The sequence below is a fragment of the Belonocnema kinseyi genome, chromosome 6 (genome assembly GCF_010883055.1).
Source record: "Belonocnema kinseyi isolate 2016_QV_RU_SX_M_011 chromosome 6, B_treatae_v1, whole genome shotgun sequence".
Classification (NCBI taxonomy): domain Eukaryota; kingdom Metazoa; phylum Arthropoda; class Insecta; order Hymenoptera; family Cynipidae; genus Belonocnema; species Belonocnema kinseyi.
The window spans coordinates 63,903,741-63,929,853 of NC_046662.1; the positions used below are offsets into that span (position 1 = coordinate 63,903,741).

General features: G+C 29.3%; 1 protein-coding gene and 1 long non-coding RNA gene across 3 annotated transcripts in view; one reads left to right on the forward strand and one right to left on the reverse strand.

The window, feature by feature from the left end:
• Positions 1–26,113, forward strand: part of LOC117174272 — a 251,434-nt gene that overhangs the window by 69,303 nt on the left and 156,018 nt on the right. The gene's annotated exons all lie outside the window — the stretch shown is intronic.
• The window catches only part of LOC117174273, a 224,428-nt gene that overhangs the window by 36,466 nt on the left and 161,849 nt on the right, over positions 1–26,113 (reverse strand). The window contains exon 2 of the long non-coding RNA XR_004467284.1: positions 5,672–5,720. This is a non-coding gene — a long non-coding RNA (uncharacterized LOC117174273). The remainder of the gene's footprint in view (positions 1–5,671; positions 5,721–26,113) is intronic.

Consider the following 26,113-nt stretch of genomic DNA (forward strand, 5'->3'; position numbering starts at 1 on the left):
CGCCAATTAGCACAAATGGTAAGTTCCGACAGTGCCTACAAGTGTGCCTACTGGCCGCTAGATGGCAATACCGGTTTCATATGTATACACCTGGTATTATGTTGAAAATTCATTTTTGGGTTGAAAAATTTATTATTTAGTTCAAATTTCATTGAAAATTCTACAATTTTTCGTCTAAAGTTCAACTATTTTTAAGAGTTTAGAGTGTTTCATATTGAATTCAATATTAAATTTACATTAATGTGACTGCAAACTATTTATTCCCTTATTTTTGTGAAAAATCACCCTATTTCGCCTATTTTGATGGAATTTTGAGACACGTTACTTTTGAGCAACGGTAACTGCATAAAGCATCCTGTCACATGTATCAGGAAACTCTGTTGCAGTTTCGGAATTTTTCCGTTACTATAACTAAAAATTTTGAAAGGTCACAACATTGTTTCGCTTAATTAATTTTAATATAAAACATGTAGTCTATATTTATTCTAAAAAGAGAAATAGTAAGAAAATATGAGTGAAGTTAATACAAACGACTTTTTATGTATCTATGTTATAAAATATATGATCAAAGCCCATATTTTATGATAAGAAGTTTATTTCACTTTTCATTCATTGAGCATACTATCTAACATAGTATATATGTAGTTATTTACACATAAACTTCGCTCGTGTATAGTCTTACCATAATTTATATTCTTAAGACAAATATGTACTGTTTTATATTAAAATTAATGAACCAAACAATATAGTCTCTATATTACAGGTTTGGAGAAATTTACTCACAAAATTTATACAAAATGTTATTCTTTCATACATAATATTCCAATGTAAATTTTTTGTGAAAAATTGAATTTTCAACCAGAAAATATAAATATTCGTAAAATTTCTTTTTAGCAAAATAGTTAAATCTTCAACCTAATAAGTTAGTTTTCTACTAAAATATGCATCTTGCACAAAAAAAATGATTTTTCAATAAATTGGTTCAATCAAAATTTAAAAAAAAATAAACAGTTAAATCTTCAAACAGACAAGATTAATTTTCAAGCAAAAAGTAGAATTTTGATCCAAGAAAGATGGAATTTCTATTAAAATAGATGAATTTGTAAATAAAAAATACAAATTTAATGAAAAAAATAGTTGAATTTTCATCGAAAAAAGATTTCAGTTTGATTTTTCAACATAAAAATATGAATTTTGAATAAGGAATAAATTGTCTATGAGAATAAATCAATTTTTCTACCCGAAAGATGAATTAGAAAAAACAGTTTCATTTTAAAAAACAAAAAGGATGACTTTTTAACAAAATTGTTGAATTTTACGCCAAATCGTGGCACTTTTAACGAAGAAAGATACAATTTCTAGCAAAATAGAGTAAGTTTAAATTTTTGGCTTCATAATATGTGTTTTAAAAAATAAGTCAATTTCCTATGAAACCGGTTGAAATTTCCACCCAAAAAAGGACGACTTTTAAAAAAATGGATTAATTTTCAAGCAAATAATAAAATGTATAATCAGAAAAGTAATCTTCTGGAGGAAACAACTGCAAAATATATAAATATAAGGTACATTACTGGCAAGAATATAATATCAGGGTTACCGCAAAAATTCATTTCTAAGTTTCTCTTATTTTCCACTGAACAATTTTTCATTTTCCTTGATCATATTAATATTCAAAAAACAGAATATTAAACTTGTTACATTTTCAACCAAGTATCTTTTACAAATGAAATAAAACCATTTCAAATTAAATTTGAAAAAATTTCAAAATTATTCTACTTGACAGTTGTTTAAAGTTGTTGAAATTGTAAGTCCCTAAATTTTCCCTGACCAATAAAATTCCTAACCTTAAAAAAATGGTTGCTACCTAGGTTCGCTTTTTGCTGACCCAGTTTTGTTTGGTGTGTGACGTAAATATATATTAAATTTATGTACAATTAATGTGAGTTATTCTTGTATTTGCGAGTACCGAAAAATTATGTACATGAATAAAGGAATCCCCGTCCGTAACAAATCATAACAAAATCTCTCGAACCCGCCGATTACTATACTTACAACTGCGCATTTCTCACCGTCACGATAACTTTTATTTCTGTTACCATTTATGAATTTTAAAAAACTATACTTGTCATTTTCAGAAACCGCTTCTGAAGTTTAATACAAATTTAGTAAATGTAACTTACTGAATTTCGTTTTCAGCAAGCTAATTTTGAAAATTTCAATTACTTTAGTATCTTAAATGTGTCGGAATTGTCCGAAAATTTCTAACAGTGTAGGTCAGAAATGCAAAAATTACGTAAAAAAAGATGAGATCGTGAGGCATTTTAATACTATGCTAAGTGTAGTGGATGAACTTCTGATAATAAGAGTGCATGATGGATTACGTCATAAATTATTCTCGTGGAAAATAGAGCTCTCATGTACTTCGTTAAGTAAATCTGCCATTAGACTAGTGAAACACAAATCCATATAGATTCGCGGAAATGTTTTGATCTTTACCCGGAGGTTCGTTTTGTCATGATTGAAGTGACTGCGCTAGCAGCTAATTGATAATAATTCCCTTTGTAGTTTTGGAATTTGAGCCGAGTGTTTGTCAGCCGTTCACAAACGTATTTCTGATGAGGAATATAATTGATTTTGATTCCACGTGATTCCGCAGAATTCCGTATAGGTACAGAATGTTGGAATTACACGTATACTACCGGTCAAAAGTTTTTGATGATTAAGTTTTGTTGTAATTGTAGTTATGTCAGATCTAAAATTTATTCTCGTTAAAAGTTTGGATGCTCGCAAAATTATGTATAAAATAAGACCCGGATGAAGCCAGTTTGTCTATTTTTTGAGTAGTTACTGCAAAAATAGCGTAAATGTCAAGGTTTTCTTAAATTTGAAGTTCTGTATCCGAAATAATCAACATTTTATAACGTTCTTAGGCTTATTTTAAAGCTATTTTTTGATAGTAACGGAAAAGCTGACCGAGGCAAAATCTTAGTCCTACTTCAGACCTCTAAATACAGGACTTAATAGATCTTAGAAAGACTTTTAGAAGGTTTCATTTATATTGAATTTAGGTTGACTTTTAGTCCTCCAAAGTGGCACAAAAGTCCATTTTTCGAACATGTAGGACTAAAAGAGGGCCTTATTTAACTAATTTAGCTTATTTCGAAAACTAATCAAGTCATCGCATTTATTTATAGGTCTATAAATATGCCCAATTAAATTTCCTATTGGGATATGTTGTTCAAAAATTAAAATTAGATATGAAAAAATATGACCCAGGGGCCAACTAAAACGACGGCGTTTCGGGATCGCCAGCGGTTCAAATGTTTTAACTATTTTTTATACAAACATTTTAAGCAAACTGTATAAACAGGTGCACAATATTTAAACAATCATTTGCAAAAATACATTCTACTTTCACTAGCATGACTGTAAATTGATTTAACAGTGATGTTCCAACCAAAAATTTGGTCCTTTTATATTTAATAATGTTAGTTAATGTAAGTTATATGAACAAATACACTATTCAGTCACTTCTTTATATTTTCCCTAAAAGGACCTTGCATTGACTTGACAGTGTTCTGTTGGGAAACAAAATCGATGCTACTACACTTATTTCGATTGTTTACGGAAGGATAAATAATAAAGTTGTAAAAAGTTCCAATTGTCTCGCTTTATTTGTTAATGCAAAACTGCAATAAAAATTGTTTATTTAGGTATTTGAAATAAAAAATATCAGAATCGATTAAGAATATTCTCGGCTCTAGGCTGTTTTAAATCAAATTTTAATGTTTCGCCTCACTATACCCGACTCTTCCCTACCTCATTTGTTTATTTTCAATTAAAAAAATATTTAATTCCATATACATATTACTTTAAATGTATTGCCACACAAGAAGAATAATCGTTCTTAATTATAAACTAAGATATTGCAGAAAAATAGGCAATATATTTTTGTCTTTTTTGATGTCTAAAAATTCTTGAAATAATAAAGGAGTGTCTGATCGTTCCGAAATGAGGGACAAGTAGACAAATATTTTTCATAAACTTGTCTAGTCGTTCTAAATTTTCGAGTCATTTGGGCCATACCCTTTTCCAACTACCTTTTTTTTCGAGACAATGAGGCATAGAGAAAATAATAAACAGTTTAGGCTATTAATAGTCTTATTTTGCAGATATAATTGTTTATAGGATTTTAATTATTTGTTAAAGTATTGCATCTCGTGCATATTATTAGTTTTATAGTCATTTAAATTCAGTTCATGATTCATATTATATATATATAAACTGAAAAACACTAAAAAATATGATTTAAACAAGGAAATATATTTGCACTAATGTTTCGGCAATTTCCTTACATTTAAAGGATAAGTAAATGGTACACTTTTTAATGCTCGGTTTAATGGCAAATCACATTACTCTGCCTTATTATCCTATTTGGAATTATTCCGGGCTTCAATAGAGCTAAAATTTCGACTCGGGCCATGAGAATAAATTTAAACAATCTTCCTATAGTTGGAAAAATGTTAATATTTTTTGTTGTTATAACAATATTCTTGTACATATATAAAACATATAACAACGAAATTTCTATAAAAGTCCCTTTAAATACGTGGACTTTCATGGTGACCCATATGAATGTGTCATTCCACGGGAGATGTATCCCCTAAATTTTTGTTTGTGTAAAATATTTTTTTTTTAGATCTTTGTTGAAAAATATTTAATTCATATTTTTTTATATTAATATGATATGCAAAACTTCCGAGAACTAAATTTTTAAAATTATCGTTTAAAAAAAGTGATCATCTTCAATTTTATAACTGAAAAAGTATCAACATTCCAGAATATACTGTAAACCTTTTAAAGTGGAGACATGAATAGTTATTGAATGATGAATTTTTAGCTGAAGCCGTTACACGCACGCACGCTTGAAGCCTGTAACTGTTTCAGCTAAAAATTCATCATTCAATAGCTATTCATTTCTCCATTTTACAATTTTTACAGTATATTCCGGAATATGTTAGGAATATTAATCCATAAAAAAGTGAAAAAATTAGGTCCTTTTTTAGCAATCTCTATTTGCGTATAAAAATGCCGAATTTATTTATGAAAATTCAATTAAGGAAACTTTTCAGTATACTTTATTTCGAATTTCGAGATCAACCGCATATTAGATCAAATGTTTGAAATTTTCTTGTTACGGTCACTTTTTTTAAAACGATAATTTTCAAAAATTTATTTCTCGGAAATTTTCCATATCATATTGAAATAAAAAAACATGTGTTAAATATTTTTCAACAAAGAATGAAAAAAATATATTTCACGCAAAAAAAATTTAGGGGGTAAACCCCGCGGAATGACCCGTATATTTTTACTCTGATTTGACTGAAGATGTTTTCAAAATTTTCCAACTTTTTTTTTTGTACAAATTCAAGTTCTCGCACTCTGTGATATATTTTTATTAGATTTATACAGATAAAAAAAAACATTGAAACCTGGGCTCCTTGCAAATAGAATTTTGTGAGCACTCAGCCCTCTAAAGAGAACTTTTTATCTATGACATCATTAACGTTAAGAGAACTTAATCAATAATCAGAAAATAGGCGAATCTGAACCTTTGACTAGTATATTGTATTTCATTATGATTATGAAATAATTTGTGGTATTGACTTACTGAAATTGGGGCCTAACAATGACGCCTTAAACCTCTTGTTTGCACTCTCCTGAAAAAAAAAAGATTTATGGTTACAACTATACTTTCCTGAGGGATCACACTCCCCGTTTTTACCTAATCTAATATTTTTTCCCTCTTCCTTTTGCTCCCTTCAATTTGAAAAAATACCTACAATCGAAAATCGTGACCCAATTTTCCCCTTTTCCTTAAATTCTATAAGGTCGGGATTCATTTTTTTAAGAAGGACAACGATTGTCGACATTGTCGACAACGAATAAATCTCTAACCAACATAGTTTAAATTCACACTCTATATTTCTAATATTTCAAGTAATAATATTGCATTTTCAAAAAAATAGATGAATTATGTTGAAAATTTGTTTCTTTTTGGTTAAAATTTAATTGTTTAGCTAAAAATGTAACTATTGCATGTCTGCGTAAAAAATTGACATCTGTAATTAAAAATTTATCCTTTGTATTTGATAGTTAAGCTATTTGAGTGAAAATGTATTTATTTTATAGAAAATTTGCCCTTTTTGGTTGACTTCAACTCATTTTTATGTCATATTAAATTTTTTGTTCTTGAAAAACATTATTATTAACTATTTTAGTTGTAGTTTAGTGAATAATTCAACTTTGAACCAATTAGTTGAATTTTCAGACATCAAAAATTTTGTGATTGTCCTTGAAAAACAGTTGAATTCATCATTAGTAAAAAAAATGTTTCAAAGAAATACTCGTTTTTTCAATTAAAAAATATTTTTCAGTCAAAGAAACAAAAAAATTCAATTAAATTGTTTAACATTTCAAACTAAAAGGACCAATTTTCGACATAACAGTTGATTTTCTATGCAAAATACGAATTTTCAATAAAATAGATATAGTTGCTATAGTTGGGTCCACACAAAAAAGACCTTTCCATAAAGGTGTTGAATCCTCAACCGAAACAAATTAATTTTCAAAAAAATATAAATATCATTATATTAATAATTATAATTCTATATTTCCTACAAAAAAGTTTATTTTTAGCCAAATAGTTAAACCTTCAACCGAAATGGTTGATTTTTAAACCTGAAAGTATGACTGGTAAAACAAATATCTAAAGACACAAAAACAGTCATTTTTGTGTGTTCAAATTACACCGCCTCACAAAAAAGTTGGTGTTCCGCCGGACCATACTAGTCAATTTTTCAGTATTTTAGGTCTCTGAATCCAAATACAAAGTCAGAACTCCGAAGTTAGCTCTTGTTTTCTTCTTAACTTCAAAACTTCCTAACCACAAAAAACACTTTTTTGGCACATGTTTTGCGGTTAGTAAAAAAACAAGAGCTAACTTCGGAACTCTAATTTCGGATCCGGATCCACCGAGCAAAAATTATATTTTGAAAATCTCAGGGTTCTGTACTGAAAAGAATACAAAAAAGAAAAAAAACAATGAGAATAAGTGCTCAAAATTCATCTATTATTTTTAAAATTCGAAGTTGAGGATTTTTCAATTTTTTTGTTCATCTACTTTTCACTCTTTGATCTTCTGAATGAATGGAAAACTTGCTTAACAAAAGACCGCTATGATCCCTGTTTTCTTTATAACCACTTCTAATGAAACTGAAGTTCGCAATGTTTACGACAATGAAAGATTAATCGGATTTAAGAAAATCATGTTCAATAGAAGAACTGATTGAATCTCAATAAAAACTCAAATTATATACTTGAAACTTCAACCTTCCGGAAAAGAATGACGCAGTATTGATGGAAGGTGGTTAGTGACGCCCGACGTGGGCGTTTGCTGGGACGCAGGCTAGATTATATACAATGTGAATATGACGTTGTTTGCTCTATTGCTTCCTTATACAACTTACCTGTATAGAATATATATTTTCATTAATTTATCGCTTCAATTATGTCATATGCCTGAGATTTAATTGATGATTACATATAACTGTCACCATTTTATGAAATATATGTTTTATTCGAACATGTGAATGTTAACGTAAGCAGATTATAGAATCAGACTGGCCGCAAGTCAGGGAAAACCTTAAAATCAGGGAAAAGTCAGAAATTTTTAAACAAAAATGAAAAAATTATGGAAATTTCTCTAAGAAGCACATATAAGTAACTGCCAAGCGTAATCAGGACTTTTAGTCAATTTTTTTCTCAAATTACATTTCAGTCACGTTTTTAAGATCTATCTATCACTATCGACACTTTTTAAAATAATAAGATCACCTTAGTCAATTTTCTTTCAATACATTCAGGGCTAGACCTGGTTTTTCAATTTTCTTGAATTACTTTAAATCTTTGAGGGGATTTTTAAAGATTATAAGAAATTGGTTATAGATTTTAATAATTTGAAGGGACTTCAACTTATTTAAAAAAATGTTAGGATATTTAAAAAAAATTCCAAGGAATTTTCAGGAGCTTTAAAAATATTCAAGGGGTTTCAAAAGATTCCAATGGATTCGAAATATTTTATATTATTTTAAAAGATACCAAGAAATTTTTCTGTTGATTTCAATAATTTGAAGGAATTTCAAAGAATTTCCACGATTTAAAGGAATTTTTAAAAACTCCAAGGAGCTTTTAAGAGTTTTAAAAAGTTCCAGATAATTTCGATTAATTTCAAGGAATTCGAAATATTTTATGGTATTTTTGAAACCTTAAGTGAATTTGTATTTTAAAAGATTCCAAAGGATTTTAAACATTTGAGGTTGTTTTAATGTTTTAAATATTTTGGGTTATTTTAAAAGTTGGAAGGGAATTTTCAGTTGATTTAAATAATTTAAAGGAATTTCAAAGAATTTTAAAGATTTTAGGGAATTTTTCGGGTTTTTAATAAGTTCAAAATGATTTCGATTAATTTAAAAGGTTTCGAAATATTTAAGGGTATTTTAAAAAATTCCAAGATATTGGTAATAGATTTCAATAATTAGAAAAAAAATCCAAAAAAATGTAGGGTAGTTTTAAAATTTTCAAGGAATTTTAAAGATTTTAGGGTATTTAAAAAAATTTCAGGGAATTTTTAGAAGCTTTAATAAATGTCAAGGAATTTCAAAAGATTTAAAATATCTTAGTATTTTATGTTCTTTTAAAATAGTCCAAAATATTTTTAAGAGATTTTAAATGATTCAACAAATTTTAAGGAATTTCTAAGGATTTTAAGGAATTTGAACAAAATTTGCATGCGATTATAAAGAATTTCGAAAGATATGGAATATTTAAAAATATTTCAAAGGCTCTTATAAGATATCCGAAGATTTCAATTGTTTTATGGGTTTTTATAAGCTCTCAAAATAAATTTTCCAGAATTTCAGGAAAAGTCTTCAAAGTTTATAGAATTGGGCAGGATTTTATATTATTTCAATGACTTTCAAAGAATTTATGCGCAAAATGTGAGGAATATCCAAGTTTCTAAAAGATTTAAAGAAATTTTTTATTATTTTTCACAATTCATTTGTATTCATTTTGAATTCACCTTGAATTCTGATTAATTTGTCCTGAACTAAAAAATCTTTTGAATTCTCTGGAATTTTTGGAATTCATATGAATTAATCTAAATTCCCTCAATTCTGTTCAAGCCAATGCATTTATTTTATTTTTTATTTTTAGGAATTTCGTCGAATCCTTTGGATTCTCTCGCAGTAATTCCCAGGGACATTATTCATCTGAAATTGGATAAAAACTTTCCAAAGAATTGACAACTACAATTATCCTAAAACGAATAAATTTCGTTTTTATTAGCCTTCTGATAAATAATAATATCTTTAATTCACTTTGATATTTTGCGAGTTTCATAGAATTTTTCTCATTTTTCTTAAATTCCTCTCAATTCACTCCAATCTTAATGAAATCAGTGGAATTAAAATTTTCTTTTTAATTTATTTAAAGTCTTTTGAATGTAGGTTACAATGTTTCAAAATCTTATGAGTCCAATTATTTTAAATTGAAAAGAACACTAGTCACATTTAAGCCAATTAGTCACTTTGTGACACTTTTTGGATTCTGCATATATTAAAAATGTTACAAGATTAAAATTTTGTTCATTAAATATTAGTGGTTAGGGAAAATTCAGGGAATTTTCAAAATGAAATTTTGCAGTCACCTAGAAAATTTGAGTTGGGGACAGTAAAGATTGTTAATCGTTAAAATTCATTATTTTTAGTTTTGAAATAGTTACATTGAAATAAATTTTAACTGAGAATATCATTTAATATATTAGTATTTAGAATCTATAAATTACCAGATAAAATTCTTCTCGAAATCAATTTCATGATTATATCATCATAAAATATAAATGAAAAGAGTGTATGAAAAAACATGGAAACGCCCACCAGGATTCAAAAAGCATTAATCCATTCCTTACTCGAGCCTAAAATCTCCCCCGATGTATGTATGAATCATCAAAGCCAGAGTTGCATTCAAATCCAAAAAAGCCCGAGGCATCGTGACGTAAAGTATTAACTTCACCCTCTCTATTAAAATTCAGTCATCTCAGGGTTCATAAAGCATTGATACCTCTTTGCATTGGATAAGCGTTTCAATCGAATTTTAAGTATAGAGTGCGAAATCAATCAGCCTGTCAGTTCTTAAAAATTGAATTGAAATAGAAACGCTCTGACGAATATAAACTTGATAAGCTGTATGGCTGAAAAAACTTGATTATCAAAATTTTCAGCAAAATAGTTCAATTTTCGACTAAGAAACATGACTTTTTAAGAAAATATTTAAATCTTCAAACAAATAAATTGAATTTTCGCCAAGAAAAGATGAAATTTGAACGAAATAGTTCAATTTTAACAAACTTATTCAATTTTTGACAAAATAGTTTAATTTTTAACCGAAATGTGGAATTTACAACTTACAAAGATGGATGTTCAACCAATTGATCGCATTGTCAAACGAAAAAAATTAATCTTCAACCAAAAAGAGTTGCATATTTTACCAAATAGTTGCATTTTTTAGAATACGCAATTTAATTTTTAAAAAAGAAGATAAATTTTCGACCCAAATTGACAAATTTTCTGTTCAGATAGACGAATTACCAAGAAAACAGTTACATTTTTGAGTAAATTTTTTTTTTTAACCAAATATTTTCATTTGCAACAAGATAATTGAATTTTGAACAAAATATTTGCATTGTTAAACAAGTACTTGAATTGTTTATCCACAAGGATGAATTTTTAACTAAATATTTGCATTTTTCACGAAATGATACATTATCTACGAAATATGTAATAGTTAATGTTTCAACCAAAAAAAACAACTGTTTTTCAACGAAATAGTCAAAATTTTAATCCTGGAGATGAATTTTTAACTAAAATGAGCCAAAAACGAATTTTTGTTTTTAAAAAGTTGAATTTTCAACAGAAACGCGAATACTTTCAGCCAAGCAGTAGCATTTTTAACCGAAAAGGACAAAATTTCAAACCAAGAAGATTAGTTTTCTATAAAAAAGACGAATTTTCAACTAAAAGAAATAAATTTTGAACTGAAAATGGAAAAGTAACATTTTGTATTTGAAAAATTAGTTTAAAACCGTAAAAAATCAATTTTCAACAAATAGTGTAGTTACATTTTCGGTTAGAGATGAATTTTCAACTAAAATGATGAATCTTAATTAGTAAAATGAGTAATTGTTAACAAGTAATGTAAAAGTAGATATTTCAGCCAAAAAATATTTGAATTTCAAATAAAAAACCGTTAAGTTTAGCCAAAAAACACGAATTTTCCACAAACTAATTAAATGGTCAAACAAGAAAAAATAATTTTCAACGAAACAATTGCACTTCTATGCAATAGAAGATGAAATTTCTACTAAAACAGGTGAATTTTTTTAACCAAAAAGACGAATTTAAAGAAAAAGTCAAATTTTTAAACAAAAAATAATACTTTAGTTGAATTTTCAACACGAGAATATGAATTTTTAATAAAAAGTTAATTTTATGCCAAAATAGATGAATCAATATTCATTAATTAAAAAAAAAAACAGTTGTATTACAAATCGAAAGAGATTACTTCAACAAAATTTTTGAATTTTTAAACAAATATTACAATTTTTAGCTAAGAATATAATTGTCGAACAAAGAAAGTAAAAAAAAAGCAATAGAAACACAAGGTAAATAATCTACTGAAATGAATAATTTGCAGCTGACCAATTTTTCATTTTTTTGCCAATTAGTATTAAAAAACAAATCACCTGAATTTACCAGATTTTTTTTAAATCCCTGACTTTTATCTGATTTTCCCTAACCAATAAAATTCTCCGAGTTTTTCCTAATTTTCAGTTTTTTCATTACCTGTGGCCCTCCTGATAAGAAAACGGATTTAAATGGTAAATAAATAAAATATGTTAAGGTAAGTATCCCAGGGATCGTGACGGTTCCAGTAATCGTGAAACTTGGATCTAATTTGTATGTAGTTTTAAAAAATATGTTAAAATTAACATTGTTTGATCAAACTCATTTATTTTCAGCATATGATGAATAGCAAATAGAACCTTAAATGCTTTTGATAAAATTTCAAATTTAATCTATTTTTAATTTGCATGTCCTATATTTATCCGGAAGTTTGAGCTTCCAATCGAGTTAAATTTATGTGATTATAAACAACACGTGTTGAAGCGAGGAGTAATACCCATGACCTTTTAATGTCAAAGTGGAAGTCGGAATTTCCTCGTGGATTTTCCGGATGAAAACCGCCCACGAATGGTATACGCATTAAGTTAATGCACGTCTCCTTGAGCATCAAGGGGTGACCTTTGTGTTAAAAAAAGCACCAGAGACAAATTCTTTCTCGTAAAAATTTGGATATAAAATTTGAGGGACCATAATTTTGTATTCTTATCCATGCAAATAATAACTGTCTAACTGCTGGCTGAACTTTTCATTTACTACCAATAAAATGCACATTTTTATTCCACAAATATCTGATATTAAGGGCAAATAGTGTTCTATTACTTAAATCGCAGTGTTTCTTATTCATTTTTCTCCACCTTTTTATTTGCAAATAAAATAAAATATTGCGTTGTTATTTTAGAAATAAAAAAAAACATATCACTGTTTAGTCATTTTGGAAATATTTATTTTTTTGTTTGAAGAAGTTTTTCGTGCTTATCTCACAACACTCAGTTAAGTAGACAAAAGCGCCGTATGCCTTTATTAAGGACATTGCAAACAATTTCTAAAGAAAACAATTTTCTTTTGAACTGCGGAGTGGACTGATTTATTTTCTTACATTTTTCAAAATTCGAATTGTTTTTAAAGAATCTAATGATTCATTAGTGTACAAATTAATTCTTTATATTTAATTCTATTAATAGATATTGAAAAATAATATTAGAAATTATTGTTTAGAATGTTTAATTATTGACTGTCGATTTGAAAAGATGTTAGTGAAATTGAAATTCAGGTTAAACTTTTGTTAAACGTATATCTATGACGTGCAAAGTCTTCATTTTCAGTTGTAATTGTTGGTTATAGAACAGAAATTTTATTAGCTTCATTTGATCATTTTAGCAATTTTGAAATTTTCCTGAGTTTTCAAATTTCTTTTCTAATTTTTCTATATAAAACTTTGAAGTAAAATGTTTTGATTCTTGCTACTGCAATTTTTTAACTTTTAAAAATTTGAGTTCAAGATTATATAATTTTCAGTGTATTCCAATTTAAATGATTAAAATCATTGCCGATTTTTCCCGATTTCAAAATTAAAATGGTTCTCTCTTTTTAACACATTATTTTGAAAATTCTGCTTCTTTAAACCAAACCTGTATAAATTTACAATATCAAATTTAAAACTGTTCTGGAAATTTCTGGAACTGTTCTGGAAATTGTTAAAATGTTTAGGTTTTAAATTATTTTTAAACTATAATTAACATCAAATATGTCAGTGAAAACCCCGAAACATGTTGCGAAACAAGCAGAATGTTTAAAAGTGTAAAATTATAATTTTTCCAATTTTTCAAAACCTTCATAAAAATTATAGTGTCATCAAATCCTTGAAAACGTAATAGCGCAGAAACTAATAGATGATATCTGAAAAGAAAATTTTATATCGTTTAAAGAATTTGTTTCAAACTGTGATACACGGAAAAGCTATTAGCGCCTTTCGTTCCAGCTGAAAAATTTACATAAAGACCATACGTTTCACTATTGTTTTAGGTACAGAATTTATATTCATGTTTCATATTATATAACAAATTGAGCGAAGCAAAAAATTGTCGAATACATGGATTTTATTAAAATTTTTCCGCAAAATCGATTGTCGATATTATTTTTTCCATATATCGCATATTTAAACAAACTGTTTGAATAAAAATTGTTTAAGCAATTAAAAAAATCATATCATTTCATTATAATGTGAGGTGGAATTTTAGAGAATTTTGAAGCTAATTAAAAGTCTTTTGACAAAAGTGGTTGTTACATTTTTTTAAATTAAAAAACTGCTATTAATGTTCTTTTATCACAATCAACATTTTAAAGGTTCCGCTAGGCTGTTTTAGATTTGAAAATGAATTTTCTTAGTTTTCATTTTTTTTTTTAATGCATATTTAAGGCTAAATTTTTTGACCAGGAAAATACTATAGTGAGCTATTTCAGACCAATAATTGTAATAAAATTAGAAATTTTCGTATTTTAGGTCTGATAACATCTTTAAATTTTGTTTGTTTCATAAAACTTGGGGCTTATTCCTCAATAAATAATATATAGTTTCTAGGAGTGAAAGAATTTTTTTGCCTTAAATGGAGAAATGACCAATTTTACATATTTGAATTTGAAGTTAATATGTTGTTTTTTTCCAAAGCAAATGATCTATTACTTCAGAAAAATTAATTCTTTAAGGGCCAAGCCTTGCTCCCGTTAAATAATAATTCTGAAAAAGTTCACGAACAATGTATGGTCATTTTTTGATAGATTTTTGAGGAAAAACTTTTTTCTTCTTCAATTTATCGTCATTTTCTGATCAATTTTTGTAAAAAAAATTTTTTCTTCTTCAATTTTCATATATTTCTTGCTTTCTATAGTCCACTTTGAACTAATGCATGCATTGATTTTGCGGAATTCTAAACCCGTTACCTAAAAAAATCGAAAATAGTTAATATTGCTCGGCTGCAACATTGGACGTTAAAGGTTTAATATCGTTATCACGGAAAAATTAAAAAAAAAGATGTGTTATTTCAAACTTATCGATTTTCCGCAAACCTCTAGGGGTGATATTTGACATGCAAAATGTAGCATGACTATTAGAGCGAGGGTGAGATAAGCGTAATGCGGTTAATGTGTGTAATAGAAAGAAAATGAGCTTTACACTGCTTGGACGTCTTTGGATAACTGCCATTTATAATCCGTTAAATGTATGAATCTTGAATGAAAAGGGTCGATTACAGAAGGGTGACATATTTCTTATTCACCCTCTTCATAGTTTATTCAAAAGCATTGTATACAATGTCTCCTTATGTCTTTTATCTTTAAGAAGTGCAAGTCTAACGAGAATCCCTGTAATGAAGATACAAAAACGATGCGATGCTCCTCATAAAAAAATTATTTATTTTTTGCACCCTTAAATATTTTTTATTTTACCAAGTAGAAGAAAGAATAGGCAATTGCTCGAAATTCAGAAGCAATATAAAAGTGCAGCATGATATGAAATCCAAAAGGATTTAAAAGATATATTTGCAGTAATTTTAAGTAGAAAAGATACAGGGCTGTTAAAGGCTTCATTTTCAAAATTATCTGACTTTCCTTAATTTTTGACTAACCAATTTTTCATTTTCCCTAACCATTAATAGCCAAAGAGGAGCATTTTCATTTTGCAACATTTTTAACATGGAATATTTTATAAACTAAATATAACAATATTTCAGATTAAAATTATTTAAAAATTTGAAGTATATTTATTTCAGTCAAAAAAATTAATTTTTAATCCAAAAAGACAAATTTTCAACAAGTCAGTTGAATTTTCAACCAAAAAAGATAAATTTTCAACAAAATAGTTAACCAAAGACATACATTTTCAACTTGAATCATGAATCTTCAACAAAAATATAATTATTTTACATAGTGGTTCAACCATCAACCAAGTAGTTTAATTTTCAATCAAAGAATGCCAATTTTCAACAAATAGTGCAATAGTAGATACTTTAATTAAAAAATGTTTTAATTTCTAATCAAAAGTAGTTCAATTAAACCAAACAAGAACATTTATTAAGATAATAGTTAAATCCTCAACCAAAGAAGATTAATTTTTAAAAGACCGTTGCATTTTCATACAAAAAATATAAATTTTCTACTAAAAAAGATGAATTTTTTACATGAAAATATAAATTTTTAACAGAAAGTTCATTTTTTATCAAAATAGTTGAATTTTCAACACAAAAAGACGAACTTTTAATAAAAATAAGTGGAATTTTCATCCAAAAAGGATGTGTTTTTAATAAAATTATTAAACTTTCAACCAAATAATATAATTTTTGAATAAAAATATGATCATCAGGTGGAACCAAATACAAAAAACGAAATAAAAGAAGAAATACAAGACAAATAAATTACTAACCTGAATATTATCTCTGGGTGGTCGCAAAACTTCGTTTTCAAAATTCCCTTATTTTTTATTTCCTCTGTGCCCATTAATATTCAAAGACTAGAATCTTAATCCTCTAACATTTTTAAACAAGAATCTTTTGTGAAAAGAAGACAATTTTTTTTTCATGTAAAAATTTCCAATTTATGATGATTGACAGTTATTGAAAGTCCCTCTTGTGGAAATTCCCAGACCTTTCTAGAATTTTTGTCGAAATCCATGATTTTTTCCTGACTTTTCATGATCAGTCAAATTCCCCGACTTATCCCTGATTTCTAGGATTTCCCTGACCTACAGCTACATGTTTGATATTACTGTAAGATACTAAGTTTTATTATTTTTGTATAATGTACTATTCTAGGCGTATTGCGATGGACCCAGTATGCCACGTGACTCATAAAATCGCGCACGCGCGAAGGAGACGTCTAGATAATCTTAATGTGCTATCTTACAATCGCCATAAATCGTTTCGTTAGAATACCCACGAGGCATTTTTTCCACATTGCCAGAGTATGGATATTACTATGGGATTGTGGGTCAATTTGCGTATTTTTGTGTTATCTATGACAAGATTGCTGAGTATGACGTGATGACTTTATGGAACTCTTCGTCTGGGGTGACTAATCGAGAGAGATCATTTGCTTTCTTCTTTTCGAAATTCAATAACTTTGTTGAAAATTGATGTATTTTGTTTAAAATATTTGTATTTTTATAAAATAAGAATAATAATATTCCTAGTAAAAAATGCATTTTTTATTTTAAAAAAATGTGTTTCGTTGAAAATAAACTTTTTTTGTTGAAATTTCAACTTTTGGTGTTAAAAATTCAACTTTTCGGGGTGAAAATTCAACTGGTTTGTAGATAATTCGCCTTTTGCTCTTCAAAATTTAAAACATTTCTTGAAAACCTTCTTGGTTAGAAATGAATCTTTTTTATTGACAATTTAACTAATTGGTTGAATTCCTTTGTAAATATTTTTTGTTAAGATTCACCTACTTGCTTGAAAAATTCAACTTTTTTGTAGAATTTTTTTTTAGTTAAAAATTAATTTTTTTAGCTTTTAACTTCCATCTAAAAAATTACTATTTTTGGTTCAAAATGCATCTTTTTAGTTAGAAAATTCAACTGTTTTATTAACAATGCGTCTTTTTTAATAAAAATCCATATTGTATTGTAGAAAAGCGATCTTTCTTGGATAAAATTCATGTTTTTGGTTTAGAATTGAACTATTTTGTTAAAAACTAGTCCTTTTTTCTTCTTTTAATTCAACTGGTTCAAAAATCTTCTTTCGGTAAAAAAGTCATCTTTCATCTGTCATCTAAAAAATTTATATTTTTGATTGAAAATGCATCTTTTTTAGTCGAAAATTCAACTATTTAACAAAAATACGTCCTTTTGAATGGAAAAGTAATTTTTAGTTGTAGAAAACTTGTCTTTTTGGTTTGCATTCATCTTCATGGTTTAGAATTGAACTATTTTCCTAAAATTCGTTTTTTTCTTGCTCAATTCAGCTGACTGAAAATAGGTGTTTTGGTGGAAGAGTTTTTGAGTCTTCATATTTGCTGTTGGAAGATTCGACGATTTGGTTGAAAATGCATCTTTTTAGGTTGAAAACTCAACTGCTTTGCTTAAGTTGTCTCTTTTGGTCGAGAATTCGTCATTTAGAATGGAAATTTCATCTCTTATTGTAAAAAGTCATGTTTCTTGGCTGAAAATAAACTTTTTTTGTTGAAAATTTAACTATCTTCGAAAAAATTCGTCGTTTTGACTTAAAAATGTAACCACCACTTCAACAGAAATACCGATTAAAACCAAAAGCGAAGAAGGATACAATTTTAGGACGAAATTTGATAGTAGCTGAAGAAAGCATCCCGAGGCGAATGTTCTCACCTGAAACGCTCGCAGCCGCTGTGCAGTGGTAAAAGCCGAACTGTAAACTACCCCATATTCCTAATTATGTACCTACAACATCATCGCAAAATATTTCAGACCTCGTATTAAATTAATTATAACATCATGCATCTCATCAGTCACTTGACTTAGTCCGTGGCCATGATAAAAAACCGGGTTCACCCGGGAACAAGTTTAAAAAAGAAATAATAATATACATTCTTTGAGACATTTCTTCCTCTTCTTTCTTTTATTCTTTGCTTCTTTGCTATATTTATATCTATATTATGTATAATGAACATGCTTGTACTAGATGGATTTTTTTTTTCGGTGTGTCCCTTTTCCTGTCCCGATCTCTGCCCGGACGGGTGGGTTGTCTGTCGCTATTAGACTGGGTTTCTACTGCACGAGCTGGGCTGAGACACGAAAAACTCGATCCCAGATATTCAATGAAGGAAGATAATACCGCGAACAAAGAACCTCGTGTTCTTTAATTTAAGGGTTGTAAAAATAAAGATTTTTTTTTAAATCTTCTGACTGGGAGGGTAATATTTCTCCTAATCCGCTGGACCCGTCACACAGTGGGAGGAAATGCACTTTTTTTGTTCAAAAATGTCCAGAGCCTTCAATTTTGGTCCAATTTTTAATTATTAAAAAAAAATTAAAGTTCATTAAGTTCTGAAGAGTTTGACGCTATGAACTTTTGTCTCTTCTACTTGTTTATCAATCATTTTTTCACTCAAAGTATGGAAAAACTGAAATTTTTTACATAACAATTTTTTACGCTTTAACAAATTTTATCTTATTATCGGTAAAAAAAATTCTGTTTACTAAAAGTTCTTCATATTAATGTAGGAATGATATATAATTACAAGAATTATTTAAAAGTTTATAATAATATTTAATATTTAATATAATATTTTTTAATTATCTGCATTTTAAATATAATAGGCTCCTTTTTGCTTAAAAACTGAGTGAAAAATGATAAAAAAATTATTTTCAAAACAAGACCTGTATAATCTGCAGATGTTATTGTTTTATAGTTGAAAAAACCTTTTAGTATCATTAAATTTTGTATTAGAAATTTTAAAAAAATACTTTTATGGCAACATAAAATACTATCCAACAAATATCATCTAACTTTGAGAATATTTCAGTTAAAGTGAGTTGAGGCTCATCATGCTCGGTTTCTCGAACTTGTAAAAAAATTCGTCCTTTACATTATAAAATTAATCTTCCTGGTTAAAAATGAATGTCTAAAAAGTCCCGGGACGGTTGGATATTTCCTCAGGTAAAATATTTTTAAAAAAGTGAAGATCATTTTCGAAGTAAATTTCAACGAGGAATTCAATGGTGACCTTCATTTTGACCTTGAAGTTGACCTTCATGACTTTATGAAGGTCAACTTTGTTTTTTTAAATGGAAACCCGATTTTTTTATATCTGCAATCGATAGACCGGAAAATTCTACGTTCAGATACGTACCCAAGTCATAGGTCAATTGTAACGGTCAAGGTCAGTTAGAGGTTATTTGAAATTAACAAAGTTTTCCAAGAGGTCATTGTAATTCCTGAAGTAAATCTCAACGAGAAATTCATTGGTGAGCTCTCTATTGATCTTGGTTACAGCGTTTTGAATATTGTAAAATCATAAGGAAAATTCTCATTAAAAGTTCCAGGTGTTCTGGTGAGAGTTCTTTTCCTCCCCGAAGAGTTATACAGTCCTATACCGTTTTTCGATACCTAGGTCAATACCTAAGGCGATACCATAAGTCCTATACCGTTTTTCCATACGAATATTACGAATCGAAACTAAATTTACGTATTACGAGTACATACTTACTATCTTTCACTAAAAGATTATTATGGCGCAAGCTAAACTTTCGCAACGAGAGAGGGTATCTGTATTAATGATGCGTAGTTGGGGAGATCGAGTTCGATCTTATGATCAAGTTCATTTGCTTTTTAATCGCACCTTTCGTAATGGAGAAGGGTTCAATCCTGTCTCAAAATCAACAATTGAAAGAACTGTAAGGCGCTTTATGAATCATGGATCTATCAAGGACCTTCAGAGAACTGGTCGGCCAAAATCTGCAGGATCTGAGGAGATGCAGATGGACATAGCCCAAGCATTTGTTGAAAACCCACACCTTAGTTTACGTGAAACTAGTGATGAGCGTGACGTTGCTCCTGAGACAGTGCGAAATACTTTAAAAAGCATTAATTTCCATCCTTACAAAGTTCATCTGTTACAAGAGCTCAATGAAGACGATCTTGATCGTCGGGTTGAATTTTGTGAAATTATGATGGACAGCATTGATAGAGATCCTCTTTTCTTGTATAATACAGTATTTTCAGATGAATCTACTTTCACTTTAAAAGGTGAAGTTAACAGGCAAAATTGTAGATATTGGTCCGACACAAATCCTGATTGGATGTTGAAGAGTCACACACAATATCCACAAAAGATTAATTTTTGGACCGGTATCTTGAATGATACCTTGATAGGCCCTTTCTTCATCGATGGTAATCTCAATGCCCGTGCATATGAAGAGCTCCTCAGAAAGCAAATTGTACCAAGAATAAGGGAGATTACAGGCGATAATTTTCCAAAATATTTGGTTCCAGCAGGAAGGAGGAGCGGCTCATTACGGTAGGGAGGTTCGAGCATATTTGGATACTTAGTTCCCCCAAAGGTGGATTGGAAGAAGGGGTGAAATCGAATGGCCTGCTAGATCTCCTGATCTGACGCCTCTCGACTATTTTCTTTGGGGTTATTTAAAGAGCAAATTATACTCAACTCAACCGCAAAGCTTAGACGAATTGTAAAATCGGATTCTGCAAGAGGCTACTTTGATTGATAGGGACATGATTCGTAATGCTGTAGCTAATCTTAACAATCGCATAGCTTTTTGTCAAGAAGCTCAAGGTTTTTAGTTCGAACATCTTCACTGAAGCGTGAGAGGCAAGGGGACTCACGCTAATCAAGCACCCCGAAACGTGAGAAGCAAGGGGACTCAAGCTAATGAAGCTCCCCAAAGGGAACAGAATTTACTACATCCACGTCGTTGTTCCTGGGTAATGCTAAACGTAAACGTAAACTGCTTCGAAAAAACCTTGAAAAAACCTTGAAGATCATTTACCAAGATCAATACAGAGCTCACCAATAAATTTCTCGTTGAAATTTACTTCAGGAATTGCACTGACCTCTTGGAAAACTTTGTTAATTTCAAATAGCCTCTAACTGACCTTGACCGTTACAATTGACCTATGACTTGGGTACGTACCTGAACGTAGAATTTTCCGCTCTATCGATTGCAGATGTAAAAAAGGGGGTTTCCATTTAAAAAAAAAACAAAGTTGACCTTCAAAATTGAATTCCTCGCTGAAATTTACTTCAGGAATGACCTTCACTTTTTTGAAAAATATTTTACCTGAGGAAATATTCAACCGTTCCGGGACTATTTAGACACCCTGTATATATATATATATATATATATATATATGTACGAGGTGTGTTCAAAAAGTAAGGTGACTTTTCAATTTTCGCGGGGTACGTACATTCAAGCTTTAAATTTTTTGTTTTGTTTTGTTGGTACACTCGTCACGGTCATATGTTCACAGTTTTGACTATATAGCTCGTGTTGTTTTTCTGGCAGAGGTGTAAAAGGTTAGAAGGGTTTGGTGTGCTCGGCGATTTTCTTCTTTCGAAAAAAATGGAGCAAAGAGTTTGCATTAAATTTTGTGTGAAAAACAGAATCCAGTGCTCTAAAACTCTTGAAATGTTGACAGTTGCATATGGTGAGTCTACTCTGAGTAAGAAAAATGAGTATAAGTGGTGTAGCTGTTCCAGGAAGGCCGAGAGGATGTCGAAGACGAACCTCGCCTTGGACGTCCCAGCACGTCAACAACAGATGAAAACGTTCAAGCAGTGGAAGAAATGGTGTTGAAAAATCGCCGAATTACCATCAGAGAAGTTGCTGAAGATGTTGGCATATCGGTTGGCTCATGCCATGCTATCTTTTCGGACGTTTTGGGCATGAGACGTGTGTCAGCGAAATTTGTTCCAAAACTGCTTAATTTTTATCAAAAGATCCATCGCATTACCATCGCTCAGATGTTGAATGAAGTCAATAATGATATTCACCAGATTTGGCCCCCAGTGACTTTTTTCTTTTCCCAAAACTGAAGAGACCCATGAAAGGACATCAATTTTCAACGATTGAGGAGATAACAACTGCATCGCTGAAAGAACTCAAGGCTATACCACAAAATGATTATCAGAAGTGCTTCGATGATTGGAAAAAGCGTTGGCACAAGTGTATTATATCTGAGGGGGATTATTTTGAAGCGGACAACATATATTGAAATAATAATAAATATTTTAACTTCACTCTTTTTATTTGAAGATTAATTTTTTGTTGTTGCAAATTTATCTTTTTAAAGAATGTAGTTAAGAAGTAATTTTCTGTTTGTTTTACATTTTTATTTTCTGAACAACATTTTTTTCTTTTATTGAATAATTCAACTATTTTGTGTAACATTCATCTTTAAGGATTTAAAATTTATTTCCAGTAGCAATTTGATTTTTTTCTGGTTAAAAATGTACCTGTTTTGTAGAAAATTCGCTTTTCCGTGTCAAAAATTCAACAATTTGGTAGAAAATTTAATTATTCGGTTGCAAATTGATGTATCTTGTTAAAAATTTGTCTTGTTTGTTAAACAAAACTGTTTATTATTGAAAATTAAAATTATTCTGTTGATATATGAAGTATCATTAATTTTCTGAACTGGAAATTTAACTATTATTGATTAAAAGTCAACTAATTGGTGATAAATGAACTTGTTTGGTTCAAAATTCATATATTTTCGGATGAAAACTTAAGTTGCTTAATAGAAAACTATTTCCTGAAAAATATATGTATTTTGTTGAAAATGCGTATTTTCTAGTAGAAACTTAATCTTCTTGGTTCAAAATTGAACTATCTAGTTAAAAATTGATGTATTTTTTGAGAATTCATCTTACATGGTGTAACATTAATCTTCTTGGTTAGAAAATCATCTTTTTCAGTTTAAAATTTCATCTCTTCCGGTGGAAAAGAGAGTTTTTTGTTTATAAATTCGGGTTTTTTTATTTAAAATGAAATGGTTTCTTGGTTAAAATATCAACTATCACATTTATTGTGCAAATTCATTCATATCTCTCTCTAACTCTTTCTCGAAAATCGTCCACGTCAGTGGACAATTGCTAAAAAAGTGTCCTCTTTGTCATTTTTTTTCGAAATAATAGCAAAAGCTTGTAATCACTAAAAAGGTGTCAAATAGTGTCAATGATGTGATGAGTCCAAAGCCAGCATCAATTAATTAAAACGTAATTCCTGCCGGAATTAAAAGAAGAACAATATCTTAGTTTGATCGTGAGTACCATTTTTGAGAATGAATGATAGTTCACGCATTACGTTGAAATAATAAGTCAAATTTCCGAGAAAATCCTACTTCCAATGTTTTTAATGAGAAAGTTCCGTTAAGGTGTCCCTTTTGATATATCAAAAATGCTAGAACAGATAAATTGCCAAACTGGATTTTTTTTAACAATTCCAAAAGTTACATTTGCGTGGACGGATAATTCCCATTGCAATTTAGAGCAAAATGTCCAACAGAAAAAAGAAATAGAACAAAATTATGAGAAAATTTTGTTAAAAAAATAATCCGCTTTCTTCTATAGGTTTCGAGTTATGATGCATAGAAAAATCCCATTTTGTTTATTTACACCGGAAAATCACTAAGCTTCAAAAAACACTGTGTACCTTCACACCTAATTACTCCACGGGAAAAGGTGCCGCAGGTGAGTGAAGGTTAACTCAATTCTCTGTAATTACAAGAAAAGAAAAATGTCCTAACTATAATAGGTTATAAGTTATGATCCCTCAAAGTTGGCCATATTTGCCAGTTTTGTCGGCAAAAAAGTGGCGATTAGTTTTTTTAAAAATAAATCGTGTCCGTTTTAGTTTGCGTTAATGATATCAGAGGATAAAATTAAGTCTATATAAAAGTCTGCGTAGATCTAAAAAGAAAAAGGTATATGAGACCTATAATTTTGGGAATTGCCAGGTTTCAAAAATGGACTTTTTTGGTGCATTTTTAACTAAAAACAGAGATTTTTTTTAATTATGTCGTTTCCTGTGCATCCCACTATAACATTACTTAATATTAAATGAAAGTGGATTATATTTGGCGTAAGTTTAAAAAAAAGTCTCGTAGCCCTAATAGGTCAACAGATATGCCCTTGGAAAGTGCACTCTTCCTGTATAGAGATACCTCAGCGTACCGGAAAAACAGGCAAAAATGGATATTTTTGAGGGTTCATAATTTATGACCTATTATAGATAGGACATTGTTCTTTTTTTCGTAATTGCAGAGAATTTAGTCAACTGTCACTCACCTGTGGAACACTTCCCCGTGGAGTAATTAGGTACGAAGGTACAAAGTGTTTTTTGAAACTTAGTGATTTTTCGTTGAAAATCCAAAAAAATAGGGATTTTTCTATGCATCATAACTCGAAACCTACGGAAGAAAGCGGATTATTATTTGATCAAAATTTTCTCATAAGTTCGTCCTCTTTCTTTTTTTTTTGTTGGACATTTTGCTGTAAATTGCAATGGGAATTATCCGACGACGCAAATGTAAATTTTGGAACTGTTTAAAAAAAAGCCCAGTTTGGCAATTCATCTGATCTAGCATTTTTGATACGTCAAAAGGGACACCTTAACGGAACTTTCTACTTAGAAACATTGGAAGTAGGATTTTTTTCGGGAACCAAATTACCAGATGCCTGGACTATGAGGTCATGAACCAGGCACGTACTTACGTGCTGTTCACTACGTTAAGCATCTGAACCTCCTTGGGCTTGAAACAACGATAACGTGGCTACTAGACCAGAACTTTATCAGTATACGAATCGCACAAGTTGAATTTTCCAAGATCGCAATGGCTGGTAGAATTCTTTGTTTAACTATGCTGATGAATGGATACGTGTATCGGTCAAGCCTTCTGATTATAATAATATTAATAATCAAGTGATCGATATGTCAATCTTGAAAATGTTGTAATTTTTTTTTGTTATTTCTCTTGTACAATTTAAATAATTATCACCCTGTAGCATTTCGAAATCTTATCTCTTCGTCATTCAGGTTTGACAATTGATAAATTACTAGAATTTTTCTAAAGTTGCTCAGCAGTAAGAAAAATAAGTATCTTATGATACAAATTCGGATTGATTGGGATAAGAGACCAGGCTTCGGAATCACGTCACTATTAGCACTTTTTAACCCTATTTTTTAGCCACACAATTTTTTTCTATCTTGAAACATAGTTTCAAACTTTTTCGCTTGCGATTGAATAAAATAGCATTTCCAAAAATTTGAAGGGATTTCTAAAAGTTTCACATGATTTCAAAGATCGCAAGGGGTTATAAAGAATTTAAACCGATTTCAGTGATTTGGAAAGATTTTATATGGTTTCAAAGCTTCTTTAGTATCTTGAAAGACTTCAGGGGATTCTAAGAGATTTCAAAAAGTTTCATCCGATTTTAGAGGACTCCAAAGTTTTCCAAATTTTTGAAGAAATTTTAAGATATTAGAAATTTCAGGATTATAATCCTAAAATTTGTTATATCTTTGAATCATCTTGAAGAAATCCTTTTCCATTTTGTAAATCTTTAAAAGATGAAGAATAATTTAAGGAATTTAATCTAATTTCAAAGGATTGCAAAGTTTGCCTAATTTTTAAATATATTTGAAGAAAAATTACAAATTTTAGGATTATGATCCTGAAATATATATCTCTTAAAATTTGTTTAAAAATAATATAAATAAAATAAAGTTACCAGGTGTATACATATGAAACCGGTATTGCCATTTAGCGGCCAGTAGGCACACTTGTAGGCACTGTCGGAACTTACCATTTGTGCTAATTGGCGTA